Source organism: Carica papaya, chromosome 5 (genome assembly GCF_054855325.1).
Source record: "Carica papaya isolate Zhongbai chromosome 5, ASM5485532v1, whole genome shotgun sequence".
Classification (NCBI taxonomy): Eukaryota; Viridiplantae; Streptophyta; class Magnoliopsida; order Brassicales; family Caricaceae; genus Carica; species Carica papaya.
Window position 1 is genome coordinate 36,860,437 of NC_142313.1, and position 20,598 is coordinate 36,881,034.

At 44.6% G+C, this 20,598-nt stretch overlaps 1 non-coding gene and 25 pseudogenes across 1 annotated transcript; 17 read left to right on the plus strand and 9 right to left on the minus strand.

Annotated features, from left to right (window-relative positions):
- The first annotated feature begins 245 nt into the window (after window positions 1-245).
- LOC148265929 (5S ribosomal RNA) lies at window positions 246-364 on the plus strand (annotated as a pseudogene).
- A 203-nt stretch (window positions 365-567) lies between these two features.
- Window positions 568-686, plus strand: LOC148265930 (5S ribosomal RNA; annotated as a pseudogene).
- A 206-nt stretch (window positions 687-892) lies between these two features.
- LOC148265931 (5S ribosomal RNA) lies at window positions 893-1,011 on the plus strand (annotated as a pseudogene).
- Window positions 1,012-1,216: 205 nt separating this feature from the next.
- LOC148265932 (5S ribosomal RNA) lies at window positions 1,217-1,335 on the plus strand (annotated as a pseudogene).
- An 854-nt stretch (window positions 1,336-2,189) lies between these two features.
- Window positions 2,190-2,308, plus strand: LOC148265933 (5S ribosomal RNA; annotated as a pseudogene).
- A 206-nt stretch (window positions 2,309-2,514) lies between these two features.
- LOC148265934 (5S ribosomal RNA) lies at window positions 2,515-2,633 on the plus strand (annotated as a pseudogene).
- An 854-nt stretch (window positions 2,634-3,487) lies between these two features.
- On the plus strand, window positions 3,488-3,606 carry LOC148265935 (5S ribosomal RNA; annotated as a pseudogene).
- Window positions 3,607-3,812: 206 nt separating this feature from the next.
- On the plus strand, window positions 3,813-3,931 carry LOC148265936 (5S ribosomal RNA; annotated as a pseudogene).
- A 310-nt stretch (window positions 3,932-4,241) lies between these two features.
- LOC148265937 (5S ribosomal RNA) lies at window positions 4,242-4,360 on the plus strand (annotated as a pseudogene).
- Window positions 4,361-4,566: 206 nt separating this feature from the next.
- LOC148265938 (5S ribosomal RNA) lies at window positions 4,567-4,685 on the plus strand (annotated as a pseudogene).
- Window positions 4,686-5,013: 328 nt separating this feature from the next.
- Window positions 5,014-5,132, plus strand: LOC148265939 (5S ribosomal RNA; annotated as a pseudogene).
- A 774-nt stretch (window positions 5,133-5,906) lies between these two features.
- LOC148265940 (5S ribosomal RNA) lies at window positions 5,907-6,025 on the plus strand (annotated as a pseudogene).
- Window positions 6,026-6,231: 206 nt separating this feature from the next.
- LOC148265941 (5S ribosomal RNA) lies at window positions 6,232-6,350 on the plus strand (annotated as a pseudogene).
- Window positions 6,351-8,546: 2,196 nt separating this feature from the next.
- Window positions 8,547-8,664, plus strand: LOC148265942 (5S ribosomal RNA; annotated as a pseudogene).
- Window positions 8,665-10,083: 1,419 nt separating this feature from the next.
- LOC148265943 (5S ribosomal RNA) lies at window positions 10,084-10,201 on the plus strand (annotated as a pseudogene).
- Window positions 10,202-10,548: 347 nt separating this feature from the next.
- LOC148265944 (5S ribosomal RNA) lies at window positions 10,549-10,666 on the plus strand (annotated as a pseudogene).
- A 348-nt stretch (window positions 10,667-11,014) lies between these two features.
- On the plus strand, window positions 11,015-11,133 carry LOC148265945 (5S ribosomal RNA). The gene has a single exon (XR_015819739.1). It is a non-coding gene; the product is annotated as a 5S ribosomal RNA (ribosomal RNA).
- Window positions 11,134-11,836: 703 nt separating this feature from the next.
- Window positions 11,837-11,955, minus strand: LOC148265946 (5S ribosomal RNA; annotated as a pseudogene).
- A 206-nt stretch (window positions 11,956-12,161) lies between these two features.
- LOC148265947 (5S ribosomal RNA) lies at window positions 12,162-12,280 on the minus strand (annotated as a pseudogene).
- An 885-nt stretch (window positions 12,281-13,165) lies between these two features.
- Window positions 13,166-13,283, minus strand: LOC148265948 (5S ribosomal RNA; annotated as a pseudogene).
- A 2,128-nt stretch (window positions 13,284-15,411) lies between these two features.
- Window positions 15,412-15,529, minus strand: LOC148265949 (5S ribosomal RNA; annotated as a pseudogene).
- A 1,507-nt stretch (window positions 15,530-17,036) lies between these two features.
- On the minus strand, window positions 17,037-17,155 carry LOC148265950 (5S ribosomal RNA; annotated as a pseudogene).
- Window positions 17,156-17,657: 502 nt separating this feature from the next.
- LOC148265951 (5S ribosomal RNA) lies at window positions 17,658-17,776 on the minus strand (annotated as a pseudogene).
- Window positions 17,777-18,553: 777 nt separating this feature from the next.
- LOC148265952 (5S ribosomal RNA) lies at window positions 18,554-18,672 on the minus strand (annotated as a pseudogene).
- Window positions 18,673-19,016: 344 nt separating this feature from the next.
- Window positions 19,017-19,142, minus strand: LOC148265953 (5S ribosomal RNA; annotated as a pseudogene).
- Window positions 19,143-19,907: 765 nt separating this feature from the next.
- On the minus strand, window positions 19,908-20,026 carry LOC148265954 (5S ribosomal RNA; annotated as a pseudogene).
- Window positions 20,027-20,598: the final 572 nt, after the last annotated feature.

Below are 20,598 nucleotides of genomic sequence, written 5' to 3' on the forward strand. Positions count from 1 at the left end.
GGATGGGTGACCTCCTTGGAAGTCCTCATGTTGCACCCATTATTTTGCAGATGGGTCGTTCAACGTTACGCGGGCCTGAAACTATGGTCCGCTGGTTTATTCACAAATGTGTGTCACGGCGCCGGAGCATTTTACTTGATATTAGAACAAGAAGAAGAGGTGCAGTCTGCACGCACAAGAAAATAAATGACAGGAGGGGGGAGGGAAGGAGAAGGAGTGTATTTATTTGCAGTACAGAATGAAACAGGTGCGATCATACTAGCACTAATGCACCAGATCCCATCAGAACTCCGCATTTAAGTGTGCTTGGGCGAGAATAGTACTAGAAAGGGTAACCTCATGGGAAGTCCTCGTGTTACAGCCATTTTTTTGCAGATGGGTCATTCGATGTTACATGCGACTGGAACTATGGTCCACTTGTTTATTCGCAAATGTGAGTCATGGCGCCGATGCATTTTACTTGTTATTAAAACAAAATGGAGAGGTGTAGTGTGCACGTATAAGAAAACAAATGACGGGAAAGGGGAGGGAAGGAGGATTGTATGTATTTGCAGCGCGGAATAAAACAGGTGCGATCATACCAGCACTAATGCACTGGATCCCATCAGAACTCTGCATTTAAGTTTGCTTGGGCGAGAGTAGTACTAGGATGGGTGATCTTCTCGGAAGTACTCGTGTTGCACCCATTTTTTTGCAGATGGGTCACTCGACATTACGTGCGATTAGAACTATGGTCCACTGGTTTATTCACAAATGTGAGTCACGGCGCTGGGACATTTTACTTGATGTTAGAAGGAGAATGAGAGGTGCAGTGTGCACGTACAAGGAAATAAATGACGGGAGGGGGGAGGGAAGGAGAAGGAGTGTATGTATTTGCAGTGCAGAATGAAACAGGTGCGATCATACCAGCACTAATGCACCAGATCCCATCAGAACTCCGCAGTTAAGTGTGCTTGGGCGAGAGTAGTAATTGGATAGGTGACCTCCTGGGAAGTCCTCGTGTTGCACCAATTTTTTTTTAGATGGGTCGTTCGACGTTACGCATGACTAGGCTATGGTCCGCTGGTTTATACGCAAATGTTCGTCACGGTGCCAGGAAATTTTAATTGATATTAGAATTAGAATGAGAGGTGCAGTGGGCACGCACAAGGAAACAAATGACGGGAGGGGGGAGAGAAGGAGAAGGAGTATATGTATCTGCAGCGCGGAATGAAATAGGTGCCATCATACCATCACTAATGCCCTGGATCCCATTAGAACTCCGAAATTAAGTGTGCTTGGGCGAGAGTAGTTCTAGGATGTGTGACCTCCTGGGAAGTCCTCGTGTTGCACCCATTTTGTTTAGATGGATCGTTGACATTACGCGCAACTTTAATTATGGTCCGCTGGTTTATACGCAAATGTTAGTTACAGCGCCGGGGCATTTTAATTGATATTAGAATGACAAGGAGAGGTGCAGTGTGCATGCACAAGGAAACAAATGACTGGAGGGGAGAGGGAAGGAGAAGAATTGTATGTATTTACAGCGCGGAATGAAACAGGTGTCATCATACCATTACTAATGCACCGGATCCCATCAGAACTCCAAAGTTAAGTGTGCTTGGGCGAGAGTAGGGCTCAGATGGGTGACTTCCTAGGAAGTGCTCGTGTTGCACCCATCTTTTTTCATATGGGTTGTTCAACATTACGCGCGACTGGAACTATGGTCTACTGGTTTATACGCAAATGTTAGACACGGTGCCGGGGCATTTTAATTGATATTATACTAGAACGAGAGGTGCAGTGTGCACACACAAGGAAGCAAATGACTGGAGGGGGGAGGGAAGTAGAAGGAGTGTATGTATTTACGGCGCGGAAGTAAACAAGTGTGATCATACCATCACTAATGCATCAGATCCCATCAGAACTCTACAGTTAAATGTGCTTGGGTGAGAGTAGCACTAGGATGGGTGACATCTTTTGCAAGTCCTCGTGTTGTACCCATTTTTCGGAAGATGGGTTATTTGACGTTACTCGCGATTGTAACTATGGTTCGCTGGTTTATTCACAACTGTGAGTCACGACGCCGCAGCATTTTAATTGATATTAGAACGAGAATGAGATGTGCAGTGTGCACGCACAAGGAAACAAATTACGGGAGTGGGAAGGGAAGGAGAATAAGTGTATGTATTTGCAGCGCAGAAGCAAATAGGTGCAATCATACCAGCACTAATGCACTGGATCCCATCAAAACTCCGTAGTTAAGTGTTTCTGGGCAAGAGTAGTATTAGGATGGGTGATCTCTTGGGAAGTTCTCGTGTTGCACCTATTTTTTTGCAGATGGGTCATTCGACGTTACGCACGACTAGAACTATGGTCCGCTGGTTTATTTGCAAATGTGACTCACGGCACCGGGGCATTTTACTTGATATTAGAATGAGAAGTAGAGGTGTAGTGTGCACGCACAAGGAAACAAATGACGAGAGGGGGGAGGGAAGGAGAAGGAGTGTATTTATTTGCAGCACAAAATGAAACAGGTGTGATCATACCAGCACTAATGCACCAAATCCCATCAAAACTCCACAGGTAAGTGTGTTTGGGCGAGAGTAGTACTCGGATGGGTGACCTCGTGGGAGATCCTCGTGTTGCGCCCATTTTTTTTCAAATAGGTCGTTCGACGTTGCTGCGACTGGAACTATGGTTCGTTGGTTTATACACAAATGTTAGTCACTGCGCCGGGGCATTTTAATTGATATTAGAACGAAAAGAAGAGGTGTAGTGTGCACGCACAAGGAAACAAATTACGGGAGGGGGGAGGGAAGGAAAAGAAGTGTATGTATTTGCAGCGCAGAATGAAACATGTGCCATTTTACCATCACTAATTCACCGGATCCCATCAGAACTCCGTAGTCAAATGTACTTGGGCGAGTGTAGTACTAAGAGTGGTGACCACCTTAGAAGTCCTCGTGTTGAACCCCTTTTTTTGCAGATGGGTCGTTCGACGTTACGCGCGACTTGAACTATGATCCCCTGGTTTATTCGCAAATGTGAGTCATGGTGCCGAGGAGTTTTACTTGATATTAGAACGAGAAAGAGAGGTATAGTGTGCACGCACAAGGAAACAAATTACGGGAGGGTGGAGGGAAGGAGAAGGAGTGTATGTATTTGTAGCGCGAAATGAAACAGGTGCCATCATACCATCACTAATTCACCGGATCCCATCAGAACTCCGCATTTTAATGTGTTTGGGTGAGTGTAGTACTAGGAGTTGTGACCTCCTAGGAAGTCCTTGTGTTTCACCTATTTTTTTCAGATGGGGCGTTCGAAGTTACGCGTGACTGGAACTATGGTCTACTGGTTTATTCACAAATGTGAGTCACAGCACCGAGGCATTTTACTTGATATTAAAATGAGAATGAGAGGTGCAGTGTGCACGCACAAGGAAACAAATGACGAGAGGGTGAAGGGAAGGAGAATGTGTGTATGCATTTGCAGCGCGGAATGAAACAGGTGCAATCATATCAGTACTTATTCACCGGATCCCATCAGAACTCTGCAGTTATGTGTGCTTGGGCGAGAGTAGTACGATGATGGGTGACCTCTTGGGAAGTACTCATGTTGCACCTATTTTTTTACAGATTGGTCGTTCGACGTTACGCGCGACTGGAACTTTGGTCCTCTAGTTTATTCGCAAATGTGAGTCACGGCGCCGGGACATTTTACTTGATATTAAAACGAGAAGAAGAGGTGCAGTGTGTACTCACAAGGAAAAAAATGACGGGAGGGGGGAGGGAAAGAAATGGAGTGTATGTATTTACAACGCGGAATAAAACAAATGCGATCATACCAGCACTAATGCACCGGATCCCATCAGAAGTTCGCAGTTAAGTGTGTTTGGGTAAGAGTAGTACTAGAATGGGTGACCTCTTGGGAAGTCCTCGTGTTACACCTATTTTTTTGTAGATGGGTCGTTCGACATTACGCACGACTAGAAGTGTGTTTGGGCAGAGTAGTACTACGATCAGTAACCTCTTGGGAAGTTCTCGTGTTGCACTTATTTTTTTACAGATGGGTCGTTTGACATTACGCGCGACTGGAACTATGGTCCACTGGTTTATTCGCAAATGTGAGTCACGGAGCAGAGGCATTTTACTTGATATTAGAACGAGAAAGAGAGGTGCATTGTGCACGCACAAAGAAACAAATGATGGGAGGAGGGGGGAAGGAGAAAGAGTGTATGTATTTGCAGCGTGAAATGAAACAAGTGCGATCATACCAGCACTAATGCACCGGATCCCATCAGAAGCCTGCAGTTAAGTGTGCTTGGGCTAGAGTAGTACTAGAATGGGCGAACTCCTGGGAAGTTCTCGTGTTGTACCTACTTTTTTGCAGATGGGTCGTTTGACGTTACGCGCAACTTAAACTATAGTCCGTTGGTTTATTCGCAAATGTGAGTCACGGCACCGGGGCATTTTACTTGATATTAGAATGAGAAGGAGAGGTGTAGTGTGCACACATATGGAAACAAATGACGGGAGGGGGGAGGGAAGGGGAATGTGTGTATGTATTTGCAGCGCGGAATAAAACAAGTGCGATCATACCAGCACAAATGCACAAGATCGCATCAGAAGTCCGCAGTTAAGTGTGCTTGGGCAAGAGTAGTACTAGAATGGGTGACCTCCTGGGAAGTGCTCGTGTTGCACCTATTATTTTGCGGATGGGTCGTTCGACGTTACGCACGACTAGAATTATTGTCCGCAGTTAAGTGTGCTTGGGCAGAGTTGTACTATGATGGGTGACCTCCTGCGAAGTTCTCATGTTGCACTTACTTTTTTATAGATGGGTCGTTCGACGTTACGCGTGACTGGAACTATAGCCTGCTGGTTTATTCACAAATGTGAGTCACGACACCGAGACATTTTACTTGATATTAGAATGAGAAGGAGAGGTGCAGTGTGCACGCACAAGGAAACAAATGACGGGAGGGGGGAGGGAAAGAGAAGGAGTGTTTGTATTTGCAACGTGGAATGAAACAAGTGCGATCATACCAGCAATAATGCACCGGATCCCATCAGAAGTCTGCAGTTAAGTGTGCTTAGGCAAGAGTAGTATTAGAATGGGTGACCTCTTCGGAAGTCCTAGTGTTGCACCTATTTTTTTACAGATGGGTCGTTCGACATTACGCACGACTGGAACTATGGTCCGCTGTTAAGTGTGTTAGAGAAGAGTAGTACTAAGATGGGTGACCTACTAGGAAGTTCTCGTGTTGCACTTACTTTTTTACAGATGGGTCGTTCGACGTTACGCGAGATATGAACTATGGTCTGCTGGCTTATTTGCAAATGTGCGTCACGGCGCCGGGACATTTTACTTGATATTAGAACGAGAAGGAGAGGTGCAGTGTGCACGCACAAGGAAACAAATGACGAGAGGGGGAGGGAAGGGGAAGGAGTGTATGTATTTGCAGCGCATAATAAAACAAGTGCGATCATACTAGCATTAATGCACCATATCGGATCAGAAGTCCGCAGTTAACTGTGCTTGGACAAGAGTAGTACTAGAATGGGTGACCTCTTGGGAAGTACTCGTGTTGCACCTATTTTTTTGCAGATGGGTCGTTCGACGTTACGCACGACTAGAACTATGATCCGCAGTTAAGTGTGCTAGGGCAGAGTAGTACTACGATGGGTGACCTCCTGGGAAGTTCTCGTGTTGCACTTATTTTTTTACAGATGGGTAATTCGATGTTACGCTTGACTAGAACAATGGTCAGCTAATTTATTCGCAAATGTGAGTCATGGCGCTGGGGCATTTTATTTGATATTAAAACGAGAAGGAGAAGTGTAGTGTGCACGCACAAGGAAACAAATGACGGGAGGGGGGAGGGAAGGAGAAGGAGTGTATGTATTTGCAGTGCGGAATGAAACAAGTGCGATCATACCAGCACTAATGCATCAGATCCCATCAGAAGTCCGCAGTTAAGTGTGCTTGGGCGAGATTAGTACTAGAAAAGGTGACCACCTGGGAAGTCCTCGTGTTGCACCTATTTTTTTGCAGATAGGTCATTCGACAATGCGCACGACTGGAATTATAGTTCGCTGGTTTATTCACAAATAAGAGTCACGGCGCCAGGGCATTTTACTTGATATTAGAACTAGAAGCAGAGGTGCAGTGTGCACGCACAAGGAAACAAATAATGATAGGGGGGAGGGAAGGAGAAGAAGTGTATGTATTTGCATCGCATAATGAAGAAGGTGCCATTATACCAGCACTAATGCACCAGATCTCCTCAAAACTCCGCAGTTAAGTGTGCTTGGGTGAAAGTAGTACTAGAATGGGTGACCTCCTGGGAAGTCCTAGTGTTGCACTTATTTTTTTGCAGATGGGTCATTCGATATTACGCACAACTGGAACTATAGTCCGCAGTTAAGTGTGCTTGGGAAGAGTAGTACTACGATGGGTGACCTCCTGGGAAGTTCTCGTGTTGCACTTATTTTTTTACAGATGGATCGTTCAACGTTATGCGCGACTGGAACTATGGTCCGCTGGTTTATTAGTAAATGTGAGTCACGGTGCCGGAGCATTTTACTTGATATTAGAATGAGAATGAGAGGTGCAGTATGCATGTACAAAGAAACAAATGACGGGAGGGGGGAGGGAAGGAGATGGAATATATGTATTCGCAGTGCGAAATGAAATAGGTGCGATCATACCAGCACTAATGCATCGGATCCTATCAGCACTCCGTAGTTAAGTGTGTTTGGGCGAGAGTAGTACTAGGATGGGTGACCTCGTATTTCACTGACTTTTTTACAGATGAGTCGTTCAACGTTACACGCGACTGGAATTATGGTCCACTAGTTTATTCACAAATAAGAGTCACGGTGCTAGAGCATTTTACTTGATATTAAAACGAGAAGTAGAGGTGAAGTGTGCACGCACAAGAAAACAAATGATGGGAGGGAGGAGCGAAGGAGATGGAATGTATGTATTTGCAATGCAAAATGAAACAGGTGCGATCAAACAAGCACTAATGCACTGGATCCCATCAAAACTCTACAGTCAAGTGTGCTTGGACGAGAGTAGTACTAGGATGGGTGACCTCCTGGAAAGTACTGGTGTTGCATCCATTTTTTTGCAGATGGATCATTCGACATTACGCACTACTGGAACTATGGTCCACTAGTTTATTCACAAATATGAGTCACTGCACCAGGGTTTTTTACTTGATATTAGAACGAGAATGAGAGGTGCAGTATGCACGCACAAGAAAACAAATGACGGGTGGGGGAGAGAAGGAGAAGGAGTGTATGTATTTGCAGCGCAAAATAAAACATTTGTGATCATACCATCACTAATTCACCGGATCAAATCAAAACTCTGGAGTTAAATGTGCTTAGGCGATAGTAGTACTAGGATGGGTGACCTCCCGGGAAGTTCTCATGTTTCACCCATTTTTTTACAGATGGGTCGTTCGACGTTACGCGTGACTGAAACTATGGTCCGCTGGTTTATTTGCAAATGTGATTGACGGCGACGGAGTATTTTACTTGATATTAAAACGAGAAGGAGAGGTGCAGTTTACACGCACAATGAAAGAAATGATGGGAGAGGGGAGGGAAGGAGGAGTGTATGTATTTGCAGCGCGGAATGAAACATTTGCGATCATACCATCACTAATTCACCGGATCAAATCAGAACTCCGAAGTTAAGTGTGTTTGGGCGAGAATAGTACTAGGATGTGTGACCTCCTGAGAAGTGCTTGTGTTTCACCCGTCTTTTTACAGACAGGGCATCAAATGTTACGCCCGACCAGAGCCATAGTCTGCTGGTTCATTTGCCGGTGTGAGTCGCCGCGCCGTGGCATTTTGCTTACTTTCTTTTGTGCACGCATTTATAGTCCACCACGTGATAAGAGTCATTACAAGCATCTTACACAGTAGAACAACGAAAAAAAAGGTGTTGCGGGTGGTCTTTTAATCTGGGCATAATTCGAGGCGCTGGGACATGTTGCTTGATATTAGAACTAGAAACAGAGATGCATTGTGCGTGCACAGCGAAAAAAATGACGAGAGAGGGGAGGAAAGGAGAAGGGGTATATGTATTTGCAATGCTGAATGGAAGGGGTGCAATCATACCAGCACTAATGCACCAAATCTCATCGAACTATGCAGTTACGCATGCTTGGGCGAGAGTAGTACTAGGATCGGTAACCTCCTGAGAAGTCCTCGTGTTGCACTGTCTTTTTGCAAAATGATACATGTGGTCGGAGCCACAATCCGCTGGCGTGAGTCACGTCGCCAGAAAATTTTGCTTATTATTTTTTCGTGCATTCATTTATAGTCTACCACATGATAAGAGTGTCATTAAGAGCATCTTACATAGCATAATAAATAAAAATGAGGTACGGCTAGCGGTCCTTTTTTCTGGCCTGAGTCGAGTTGTCGGGGCATTTCGATTGATATTAGAACTATAAACAGAGGTGTGGTGTTCGTACATAGCGAAAAAAATGACTGGTGGGGGAGGGAAGGAGAAGGGGTATATGTATTTGCAACGCAGAATGGAAAGGGTGCAATCATACTAGTATTAATACACCAGATCCCATCGAACTCCGTAGTTAAGCGTGCTTGGGCAAAAGTAGTACTAGGATGAGTGACCTCTTGGGAAGTTCTTTTGTTTCACCCGTCTTTTTGCAAACGGGGCACCAAACATTACGCGCGATCAGAGCCACAGTCCGCCGGCATGAGTAGCGACGTTGAAACATTTTGCTTAATAGTTTTCGTGCATTCATTTATAGTTCACCACATGATAAGAGTGTTATTACGAGTATCTTACATAGTATAATAATAAAAAACGAGGTACAGCGGGGTGGGGTGTTAAACGTTATGTGCAATAGGAGCCATAGTTCGCCGGCATGAGTTGTGGCGCCAGAATATTTTGCTTATTATTTTTTGTGCATTCATTTATAGTTAATCAGGTGATAAGAGTGTCATTACGAGCATCTTACATAGTAGAATAACGAAAAACAAGGTACAGGGGGTAGTCCGTTAATCTGGGCATGAGTTGAGGTGCTGGAGCATTTTGCTCTATATTAGAACTATAAGTAGATGTGCGGTGTTTGCACATAGCTAAATAAATAACAAGGGGGAGGGAGGGAGAAGGGGTATATGTATTTGTAGCATAAAATAGAAGAGGTGCGATCATACTAGTACTAATGCACCGGATCTCATCAAACTCCGTAGTTGAGCGTGTTTTGGTGAGAGTAGTACTAGGATGGGTGATCTTTTGGGAAGTTCTCGTGTTACACCCATCTTTTTACGGATGGGGTGTTAAACATTATGCGCAATAGGAGCCATAGTCCGCCGGTATGAGCCGTGGCGCCAGAATATTTTGTTTAATATTTTTCGTGCATTCATTTATAGTCCACCACATAATAAGAGTGTCATTACGAGCATCTTACATATTATAACAATAAAAAATGAGGTATGACAGGCGGTCCGTTTATCTAGGCATGAGTTGAGGTGCCCAGACATTTTGCTTGATATTAAAACTAGAAACAGAGGTGTTGTGTGCATGCACAACAAAATAAATGACGGAAGGGGGGAGGGAAGAAGAAGGGGTATATCTATTTATAGCACGAAATAGAAGAGGTGCGATCATACCAACACTAATGCATCGGATCCTATCGAACTCGGTAGTTAAGCGTGCTCTGGTGAAAGCAGTATTAGGATGGGTGGCCTTCTGCGAAGTCCTCGTATTCCACCTGTCGTTTTATGGACGGGGTGTTAAATGTTATGCGTGACCGAAGCAACAGTTCGCCAGTGTGAGTCGCGACATTTGGACATTTTGCTTAATATTTTTCATGCATTCATTTATAGTCCATCACGAGATAAGAATGTCATTACGATTATCTTACATAGTATAATAATGAAAATAGAGTTGTGGCAGGTGGTCTGTTCATCTGCGCATGAGTCGAGATGCCTTGGCATTTCGCTTGATATTAGAACTAGAAACAGAGGTGCGGTGTGCGCGCAAAACAAAATAAATGATGAGAGGGGAGAGGGAAGGAAAAGTGGTACATGTATTTGTAGTGCGGAATGGAAGGTGTGCGATCATACCAGCACTAATGCATCAGATCCCATCGAATTTCGTAGTTAATCGTGCTTGGGAGAGAGTAGTACTAGGATGGGTGATCTCTTAGGAAGTTCTCATGTTGCACCCTTCTTTTTGCAGATGGGGCGTTAAATGTTACGCGGGACTAGAGCGACAGTCGCTGGTTAATTCGCAAACGTGAGTCATGGCGCCGGAGCATTTTGCTTAATATTATTCGTGCATTTAATTATAGCCCACCACGTGATAATATTATTATTACGAGCATCTTACATAGTAGAACAACAAAAAAAGAGCTGTGGTGGATGTTCCGTTCATATAGACATAAGTCGAGGCACCGGGGCATTTCGCTCGATATTAGAACTAGAAGTAGAGGTGCGTTGCGCGCACAGCGAAATAAATGACGAGAAGGGAGAGGGAAGGAGAAAGGATATATGTCTTTGCGGCACAAATTAAAATGGGTGCGATCATACCAGCACTAGTTCACAGGATCCATCAGAACTCTGCAGTTAAGCGTGCTTGGGCGAGAGTACTTCTACGATGGGTGACCTCTTGAGAAGCACTCGTGTTGCACCTTTTTTTTTACAGGAGGGGCGTTAAATGTTACGTGGGACTGGGGCAACGGTTCACCTGTTCATTCGCAAACGTAAGTCATGGTACTGGGGCATTTTGCTTAATACTTTTCATTCATTAAATTAAAGCCCATCACGTGATGAGAGTGTCATTGCGAGCATCTTAAATAGTAGAACAACAAAAAATGAGGTGCCGTGGGCGATCCGTTCATATGGCCATGAGACGAGGTGCTAGGGCATTTCGCTCGATATTAGAACTATAAGCAAATGTGAGTTGCGCGCACAACGAAACAAATGACAGGAAGGGAGAGGGAAGGAGAAGTGGTATATGTCTTTGCGGTGCAAATTAGCAGGGGTGCGATCATACCAGCACTAGTTCACCGGATCCCATCAGAACTCCGCAGTCAAGCGTGCTTGGGCGAGAGTAGTACTAGGATGGGTGACTTCCTGGGAAGTACTCGTGTTGCACCCTTTTTTTTGTAGACGAGGCATTAAATGTTACGCGGGACCAGAGCGATGGTGCGGCGGTTCATTCACAAACATTAGTCACGGCGCCGAGACATTTTGCTTAATATTTTTCGTGCATTCAATTAAAGCCCATCACGTGATGAGAGTGTCATTGCAAGCATCTTACATAGTAGAACAATGAAAAATGAGGTGCGGCAGGTGTTTCATATAGACATGAGTCGAGGCGCCAAGGCATTTCACTTGATATTAGAACTAGAAGTAGAGGTGAGTTGCGCTCACAACGAAATAAATGATGGGCCAGCGCCGTGACTCACATTTGCGAATAAACCAGCAGACCATAGTTCCAGTCGAGTGTAACGTCGAAAGACCTATCTGCAAAAAAATTGGTGCAACACGAGGACTTCCCAAGAGGTCACAACTCCTAGTACTACACTCGCCCAAGCACATTAACTGCAGAGTTCTGATGGGATCCGGTGAATTAGTAATGGTATAATGGCACTTGTTTCATTCTGCACTACAAATACATACACTCCTTCTCCTTCCCTCATCCCTCTCGTCATTTGTTTCTTTGTGCGTGCACAATGCCTCTCTGCTTCTCGTTCTAATATTAAGTAAAATTTTCGGGCTCCGTGACTCACATTTGTGGATAAACCAGTGGAACATATTTCCAGTCGCGCGTAACATCGAAGGACCCATCTGCAAAAAAAAAAGTGAAACACGAGAACTTCCCAGGAGGTCATCCATCCTAGTACTACTCTCGCCGAAGCACACTTAACTGCGGAGTTCTGATGGGATCCGGTGCATTAGTGCTGGTACGATTGCACCTATTTCATTCCGCGCTGCAAATACATACACTCCTTCTTCTTCCCTTCCCCCTCTCGTCATTTGTTTCCTTGTGCGTGCACAATGCACCTTTGCTTCTCGTTCTAATATCAAGTAAAATGCCCGGGCACTGTCACTCACATTTGTGAATAAACTAACGTACCATAGTTCCAGTCGCGCATAACGTAGAACGACCCATCTGCAAAAAAATGGGTGCAACACAAGTACTTCCTAGGTGGTCACCCATTCTAGTACTACTCTCACCAAAGCACACTTAACTGCAGAGTTCTAATGGGATCCGGTGCACTAGTGCTGGTGTGATTGCACCTGTTTCATTCCGCGCTGCAAATACATATATTTCTTCTCCTTCCCTCCCCCCTCCCGTCATTTGTTTCCTTGTGCGTGCACACTGCACTTCTCCTTCTCGTTCTAATATCAAGTAAAATGTCTTGGCACCGTGAATCACATTTGCGAATAAACCATTGGACTATAGTTCCAGTCACGCGTAATGTCGAACGCCCCATCTGAAAAAAATAGGTGCAACACATGGACTTCCTAAGAGGTCACCACTTCTAGTACTACACTCGCCTAAGCACATTTAACTGCGAAGTTCTGATGAGATCCGGTGAATTAGTGATGGTGTAATGGCACCTATTTCATTCTGCGCTGCAAATACATACATTCCTTCTCTTTCCTTCCCCCCTCCTGTCATTTGTTTCCTTGTGCGTGCACACTGCACATCTCTTTCTCGTTCTAATATAAAGTAAAATGCTCTGTCGCTGTGACTCATATTTGCGAATAAACCAACAGACCAAAGTTTCAGTCGTGCATAACGTCGAACGACCTATCTCGACTCATGCCTATATGAACGGATCGCTCGCTACCACTCATTTTTTGTTCTTATACTATTTAAGATGCTTGCAATTACACTCTCATCATGTGATGGGCTTTAATTAAATGCTGAAAAAATATTAAGAAAAATTCTCCGGTGCCGTGACTCACATTTACAAATAAACCAGCGGACCATCGCACCAGTGCAGTTGAATGTTTAACACCCCGTATGCAAAAAGAAGGGTGCAACACGAGAACTTCCCAGGAGATCAGCCATCCGAGTACTACTCTCGCCCAAGCACGCTTAACTACGGAGTTCCGATGGGATCTGGAGACTGTCGCTCTAGTCCCGCGTAACATTTAACGCCCCATCTGCAAAAAGAAGGGTGCAACATGAGAACTTCCTAGGAGATCAGCCATCCTAGTACTACTCTCGCCCAAGCACGATTAACTACGAAGTTCGATGGGATCCGATGCATTAGTACTGGTATGATCGCATGCCTTCCATTCTGCGCTACAAATACATATACCACTTCTCCTTCCCTCTCCCTTCTCATCATTTATTTTGTTGTGCGCGTACACTGCACCTTTATTTCTAGTTCTAATATCAAGCGAAATGCCAAGGCATCTCAACTCATGCCCAGATGAACAAACCACCCGCCACAACTCTATTTTCATTGTTCTACTATGTAAGATAATCGTAATGACATTTTTATCTCGTGATGGACTATAAATGAATGCATTAAAAATATTAAGCAAAATATCCAAATGTCGCGACTCACACTGGCGGACTGTCACTCCGGTCACGCGTAATATTTAATAGGGCGTCCATAAAAAGACGAGTGGAACACGAGGACTTCGCAGGAGGGCACCCATCCTAATACTGCTTTCACTAGAGCATGCTTAACTGCGGAGTTCGACAAGATCCGATGCATCAGTGTTGGTATGATCGCACCTCTTCCATTTCGTGCTGCAAATACATATTCCCGTTCTCCTTCCCTCCCCCCTCCTGTCATTTGTTTCGCTGTGCATGCACACTACACCGCTGTTTCTAGTTCTAATATTAAACGAAATGTCCATGCACCTCAACTCACGCCTAGATAAACGGACCGCCTGTCATACCTCATTTTTCATTGTTCTACTATGTAAGATATTCGTAATGACACTCTTATCATGTGGTGGACTATAAATGAATGCACGAAAAATATTAAGCAAAATATTCTGGCGCCACGACTCATGTCGACGGACTATGGCTCCTATTACGCATAATGTTTAATACCCCATTCGTAAAAAGATGGGTGCAACACGAGGACTTTCCAAAAGATCACCCATCCTAGTACTACTCTCGCTAAAACACGCTCAACTACGGAGTTCGATGGGATCCAGTGCATTAGCGCTAGTATGATCGCACCTCTTCTATTTTGCGCTACAAATACATATATCCCTTCTCCCTCCCTCCCCCCCTGTTATTTGTTTCGTTATACGTGAACACCGCACCTCTGCTTATAGTTCTAATATAAAGCAAAATGCTTCGGCACCTCGACTCACGCCCAGATTAATGGACTACCCCTGCACCTCGTTTTTCGTTATTTTACTATGTAAGATACTCATAATGACACTCTTATTACATGGCGAACTATAAATGAATGCACAAAAAATATTAAAAAAAATGTCTTGGCGTTGCGACTCACTCCGAGGGACAATGGCTTTAATCACGTATAATGTTTAATGTCCCGTCAGCAAAAAAACAAGTGGAACATGAGAACTTCCGCCCAAACACACTTAACTACAAAATTCGATGGGATCCAGTGCATTAGTGCAGGTATGATCGCACCCCTTCAATTCCACGCTGCAAGTACATGTGCCCCTCCTCCTTCCCTCCCCCCTCCCGTCATTTATTTTGTTGTGCGCGCACACCACACCTTTGTTTCTAGTTCTAATATCAAGCGAAATACCCCGGCACCTCGACTCACACCCAGATGAATGGATCGCCCGCCATACCTCATTTTTCGTTGTCATACTATGTAAGATACTCGTAATGACACTCTTATCACGTGGTGAACTATAAATGAATGCACGAAAAATATTAAGCAAAATTTTCAGGCCCTGCGACTAACACCGGCAGATTGTGGCTCCGATCACACTTAACGTTTAACACCTTATCTACAAAAAGACGAGTTCAACACGAGGACTTTCCAAAAGGTCACCCATCCTAGAACTAATCTCGCCCAAACACGCTTGACTATAGAGTTCTGATTGGATCCTGTGCATTAGTGTTTATATGATCGCAACTATCTCATTCCCCACTGCAAATACATATAGCCCTTCTCCTTCCCTCCCCCCTCTCATCATTTATTTCGCTGTGCGGGCATACTGCATCTCTGCTTCTAATTCTAATATAGAACAAAATATCATGTCGCTTCGACTCACACCCAAAAGAATGGAGGCCTGCTGCACCTCTTTTTTAGTTGTTCTACTATGTAAGACTCTCGTAATGAGACTCTTACACGTGGTGTATTACAAATAAGTGCACGTAAAATATTAAGCAAAATGTTTCAATGTTGCTACTCATGTTGGCAAACTATGGCTCCGATCGCACGTAACATTTGACGCCCCATCTGTAAAAAGACGGGTGTAACAAGAGAACTTCCCAAGAGGTCATTGATCCTAGTACTACTCTCTCCCAAGCATGCTTAACTACGGAGTTCGATGGGATCCGGTGTATTAATGCTACTATGATTGCACCCCTTCCATTCCGCGCTGCTAATACATATACTCCTTCTCCTTCCCTCCCCCAACCCGTCATTTTTGTTGTTGTGCGTGCACACCGTACTTCTGTTTATAGTTCTAATATCAAGCAAAATGCCCCGACACCTCGACTCACGCCAGAAGGAAAGACCGCCCGCCGTACCTCTTTTTCTTTATTCTACTATGTAAGATGCTCGTAATGACACTCTTATCACGTGATAGACTATAAATGAATGCATGAAAAAATAGTAAGCAAAATTTTCTCGCGACGCAAATCACGCCAGCGGATTGTGGCTCCGATCACATGTATCGTTTTACACCCCGTTTGCAAAAAGACAGTGCAACATGAGGACTTCTCATGAGGTTACCGATCCTAGTACTACTCTCGCCCAAGCATGCTTAACTGCATAGTTTGATGGGATCTGGTGCATTAGTGCTGGTGTGATCGCACCCCTTCTATTCTGCATTGCAAATATATATACCCCTTCTCCTTTCCTCCCCTCTCCTGTCATTTTTTTCGCTGTGCGCGCACACTGCATCTCGATTTCTAGTTCTAATATCAAGCAAAATGCCTCAGCGCCTCAACTTATGTCCAGATTAAAGGACCACCCGCCACACCTTTTTTTCCGTTATTCTACTGTATAGGATGCCCGTAATAACTCTCTTATCACGTGGCGGACTATAAATGAATGCACACAAAAAAGTAAGCAAAATACCCGGGCGCGGCACTCACACTAGCAAATGAACTAGCGAACTATGACTTCAATCGCGCGTAAAGTTTGATGCCCTGTCCCCAAAAAGACGGGTGCAACACAAGCACTTCTCAGGACGTCACTCATCCTAGTACTACTGTCGCCCAAACACGCTTAACTGCAGATTATGATGGGATATGATGCATTAGTGCTAATATGATCCCACCCGTCTTATTCCTCACTTCAAATACATATACCCCTTTTCTTTCCCTCCCCCATCCCATTATTTGTTTTTCTCTGTGTCGACACCGCACATCTACTTCTAGTTATAATATGAAACAAAATGCCTTGTTGCCTCGACTCACGCATAGATGAATGGATCGCCCGCCGCAACTCTGTTTTGCTACTTCTATTATTTACGATGCTCGTAATGACACTCTTATCACATGGTGGACTATAAATGGATGCACAAAAAATATTAAGAAAAAGACAAGAGCAACAAGAGTACTTCCAAAGAGGTCACTCATCCTAATACTACTCTTGCCCAAGCACACTTAACTGCAGAATTCTGATGGAATCAGGTGAATTAGTGCTGGCATGATCGGACATGTTTCATTCCGCGCTGCAAATATATAAACTCCTTCTTCTTCCCTCCCCCTTCCTGTAATTTGTTTCCTTGTGCGTGCACACTGTACCTCTGCTTCTCTTTCTAATATCAAGTAAAATACTCCGGTGCCTTAACTCACATTTGCAAATAAACCAGCGGACCATTGTTCCAGTCGCGTGTAATGTCGAACGCCCTATCTGAAAAAAATAGGTGCAACATGAGGACTTCTTAGGAGGTCACCCCTCCTAGTACTACACTCGCCCAAGCACATTTAACTGTTGAGTTCTGATGGGATCTGGTGAATTTGTGATGGTATAATGGCACCTATTTCATTCTGCACTTCAAATACAGACACTCCTTCTCCTTCCCTCCCCCCTCCCGTCATTTTGTGCTTGCACACTGTATCTCTCATTCTCCTTCTAATTTCAAGTAAAATGACTCGGTGCCGTCATTCACATTTGCGAATAAACCAGCGGACAATAGTTCTAATCGCGTGTAACGTCGAACGACCCATCTACAAAAAAATTGGTGCAACACGAGGACTTCCTAGGAGGTCATCCATCAAACTTAACTGCAGAGTTCTGATGGGATCTGGTGCATTAGTACTGCTATGATCGCACCTGTTTCATTCTGCGTTGCAAATAGATACACTCTTTCTCCTTCCTTCCCCCCTCCCGTCATTTGTTTCCTTGTGCGTGCACACTGCACCTCTCTTTCTCGTTTTAATATAAAGTAAAATGCGTCGATGCCGTGACTCATATTTACGAATAAACCAGTGGATCATAGTTCCAGTCGCGCGTAACGTCGAATGACCAATCTGCAAAAGAATGGGTGCAACATGAGTACTTCCCAGGAGGTGACCCATCCTACTACTACTCTCGCCCAAGCACACATAACTGCGGAGTTTTGATGGGATCCGGTGCATTAGTGCTGGCATGATAGCACCTATTGTATTCTGCACTGCAAATACATACACACTCTCTCCTTCCCTCCACCCTCCCGTTATTTGTTTCCTTGTGAGTGCACACTGCACCTCTCCTTCTCGTTCTAATAACAAGTAAAATGTCTCGGCGCCGTGACTCATATTTGCGAATAAACCAGCGGACCATAGTTCCAGTCGCGCGTAACGTCGAATGACCCATCTGCAAAAAAATGGGTGCAACACGAGGACTTCCTAAGAGGTCACCCATCCTAGTACTACTTTCACCTAAGCAAACTTAACTTATCTATCCTAGTACTACTCTTGCCCAAGAACACTTAACTGCGGAGTTCTGATGGGATCCGGTGCATTAGTGCTGGTATGATCGCACATGTTTCATTCCCCATTACAAATACATACACTCCTTCTCCTTCCCTCCCCCCGTCCGTCATTTGTTTCCTTGTGCGTGCACACTACACCTCTCTTTCTCGTTCTAATGTCAAGTAAAATGTTCTGGCGCCGTGACTCACATTTGCGAATAAACCAACAGACCAAAGTTCTAGTTACACGTACGTCGAACGACCCATCTCGACTCATGCCCATATCAACGCCCGCCACCTCTCGTTTTTTGTTGTTATACTATTTAAGATGCTCGCAATTACACTCTCATCATGTGATGGGCTTTAATTGAATGTTGAAAAAATATTTAGAAAAATGCCCCGGTGCCATGACTCATGTTTGCAAATGAATCGGCGGACCATCGCTCCGGTCCAATTGAATGTTTAACGCCCTGTCTGCAAAAAGAAGGGTGCAACACAAGAACTTCCGAGAAGATCACCCATCCTCGTACTACTCTCGCCCAAGCACGCTTAACTATGGAGTTAAGATGGGATCTGGTGTACTAGTGCTGGTATGATCGCACCCGTTCTAGTTTGCACCGCAAGTGCATATACCCCTTCTCCTTCACTCTCCCCTCCCGTCATTTGTTTTGCTGTGCACGCACCTCTCCTCTGCATCTAATTTTAATATCAAGCGAAATATCCCGGTGCCTCGACCTGTGCCCATATGAACGGATAGCGTCATACCTTGTTTTTTATTGTTCTACTATGTAATATGCTCGCAGACACTCTTATTCCATGATGAGTTATAATTGAATGCGTGAAAAATATTAAACAAAATATCCCCGCGCCGTGACTCACATTTGCGAATGAACCGGTGGACCGTCACTCCGGTCCCGCATAACGTTTAATGCCAAGTCTGAAAAAGGAAGGATGCAACACGAGAGCCGAGAGCTTCCCAGGAGGTAACCCATCCTAGTACTACTCTCGCCCAAGCACACATAACTGCAGAGTTCCGATGGGATTCGGTGAACTAGTGCTGGTATGATCGCACCCTTTCTTGTTTGCACTGCAAACACATATACCCCTTCTCCTTCCCTCTCCCCTCATGTTATTTGATTCACTGTACGCGCACCTCACTTCTTCTTCTAGTTCTAATGTTAAGCGAAATGCCCCGGCGCCTCGACTCATGTCCATATGAACGGATCACCCACCACACCTCATTTTTTGTTGTTATATTATGTAAGGTGCTCGCAATGACACTTTTATCACGTTATTGGTTTTAATTGAATATGTAAAAAATATTAAGCAAAATGCCCCGGCGGATCATCACTCTGGTCCCGCATAATATTTAACGCCCCATCTGTAGAAAGAAGGGTGCAACACGAGAACTTCCTAGAAGGTCACGCATACTAGTACTACTCTCGCCCAAGAACGCTTGACTGTAGAATTCTGATGGGATCCGATGAACTAGTGCTGGTATGCGCAATCGTTTTGGTTTGCGCCGCAAACCAATATACCCTTCCCCTTCCCATCATTTATTTCGCTGTGCGCGCAACTCACCTCTGCTTCTAGTTCTAATATCGAGCGAAATACCCCGGTGCCTCGACTTATGTCTATGTGAAACACCCACTGCACCTCTTTTTTTATTGTTCTACTATGTAAGATGCTCGCAATAACACTCTCAACACGTGATGGGCTTTAATTGAATGCACGAAAAATATTAAGCAAAATTTTTCAGCACCAACTCACGTTTGTGAATGAACCGCCGAACCGTCGCTCTAGTCCCGCGTAACATTTAATGCCCCATCTACAAAAAGAAGGGTGCAACACGAGTACTTCCTAAGAGGTCACCTATCCTAGTACTACTCTCGCCTAAGCACGCTTGACTGTGGAGTTCTGATAGGATCCGGTGAACAAGTGCTGGTATGATCGCACCCCTTCTAATTTGCGCTGCAAAGACATATTCCACTTCTCCTTCCCTCTCCCTTCCTATCATTTATTTCGCTGTGCGTACAACTCACCTTTGCTTCTAGTTCTAATATCGAGTGAAATGCCATGGCACCTCCACTCATGCCCATATGAATGGATCACCTGTCGTACCTCATTTTTCGTTGTTCTACTGTTTAAGATGCTCGCAATGGCACTCTCATCACGTGATGGGATTTAATTGAATGCACGAAAAGTATTAAGCAAAATACCCCGGCACTGTGACTCACATTTGTGAATGAACAGGCGGACCGTCGCTTCAGTCCCGCGTAACATTTAACGCCCCGTTTGAAAAAAAAAAGGGTACAACATGAGTGCTTCCCAAGAGAACTACTTTCGCCCAAACACGCTCAACTGCAAAGTTCTGATGGATCCCGTGAACTAGTGCAGGTATGATCGCACCCCTTCTAATTTGCGCCGCAAAGACATATATTCCTTCTCCTTCCCTCTCCCTTCCCGTCATTTGTTTCGCTATGCGCACAACGCACCTCTGCTTCTAGTTCTATTATCGATCGAAATGCCC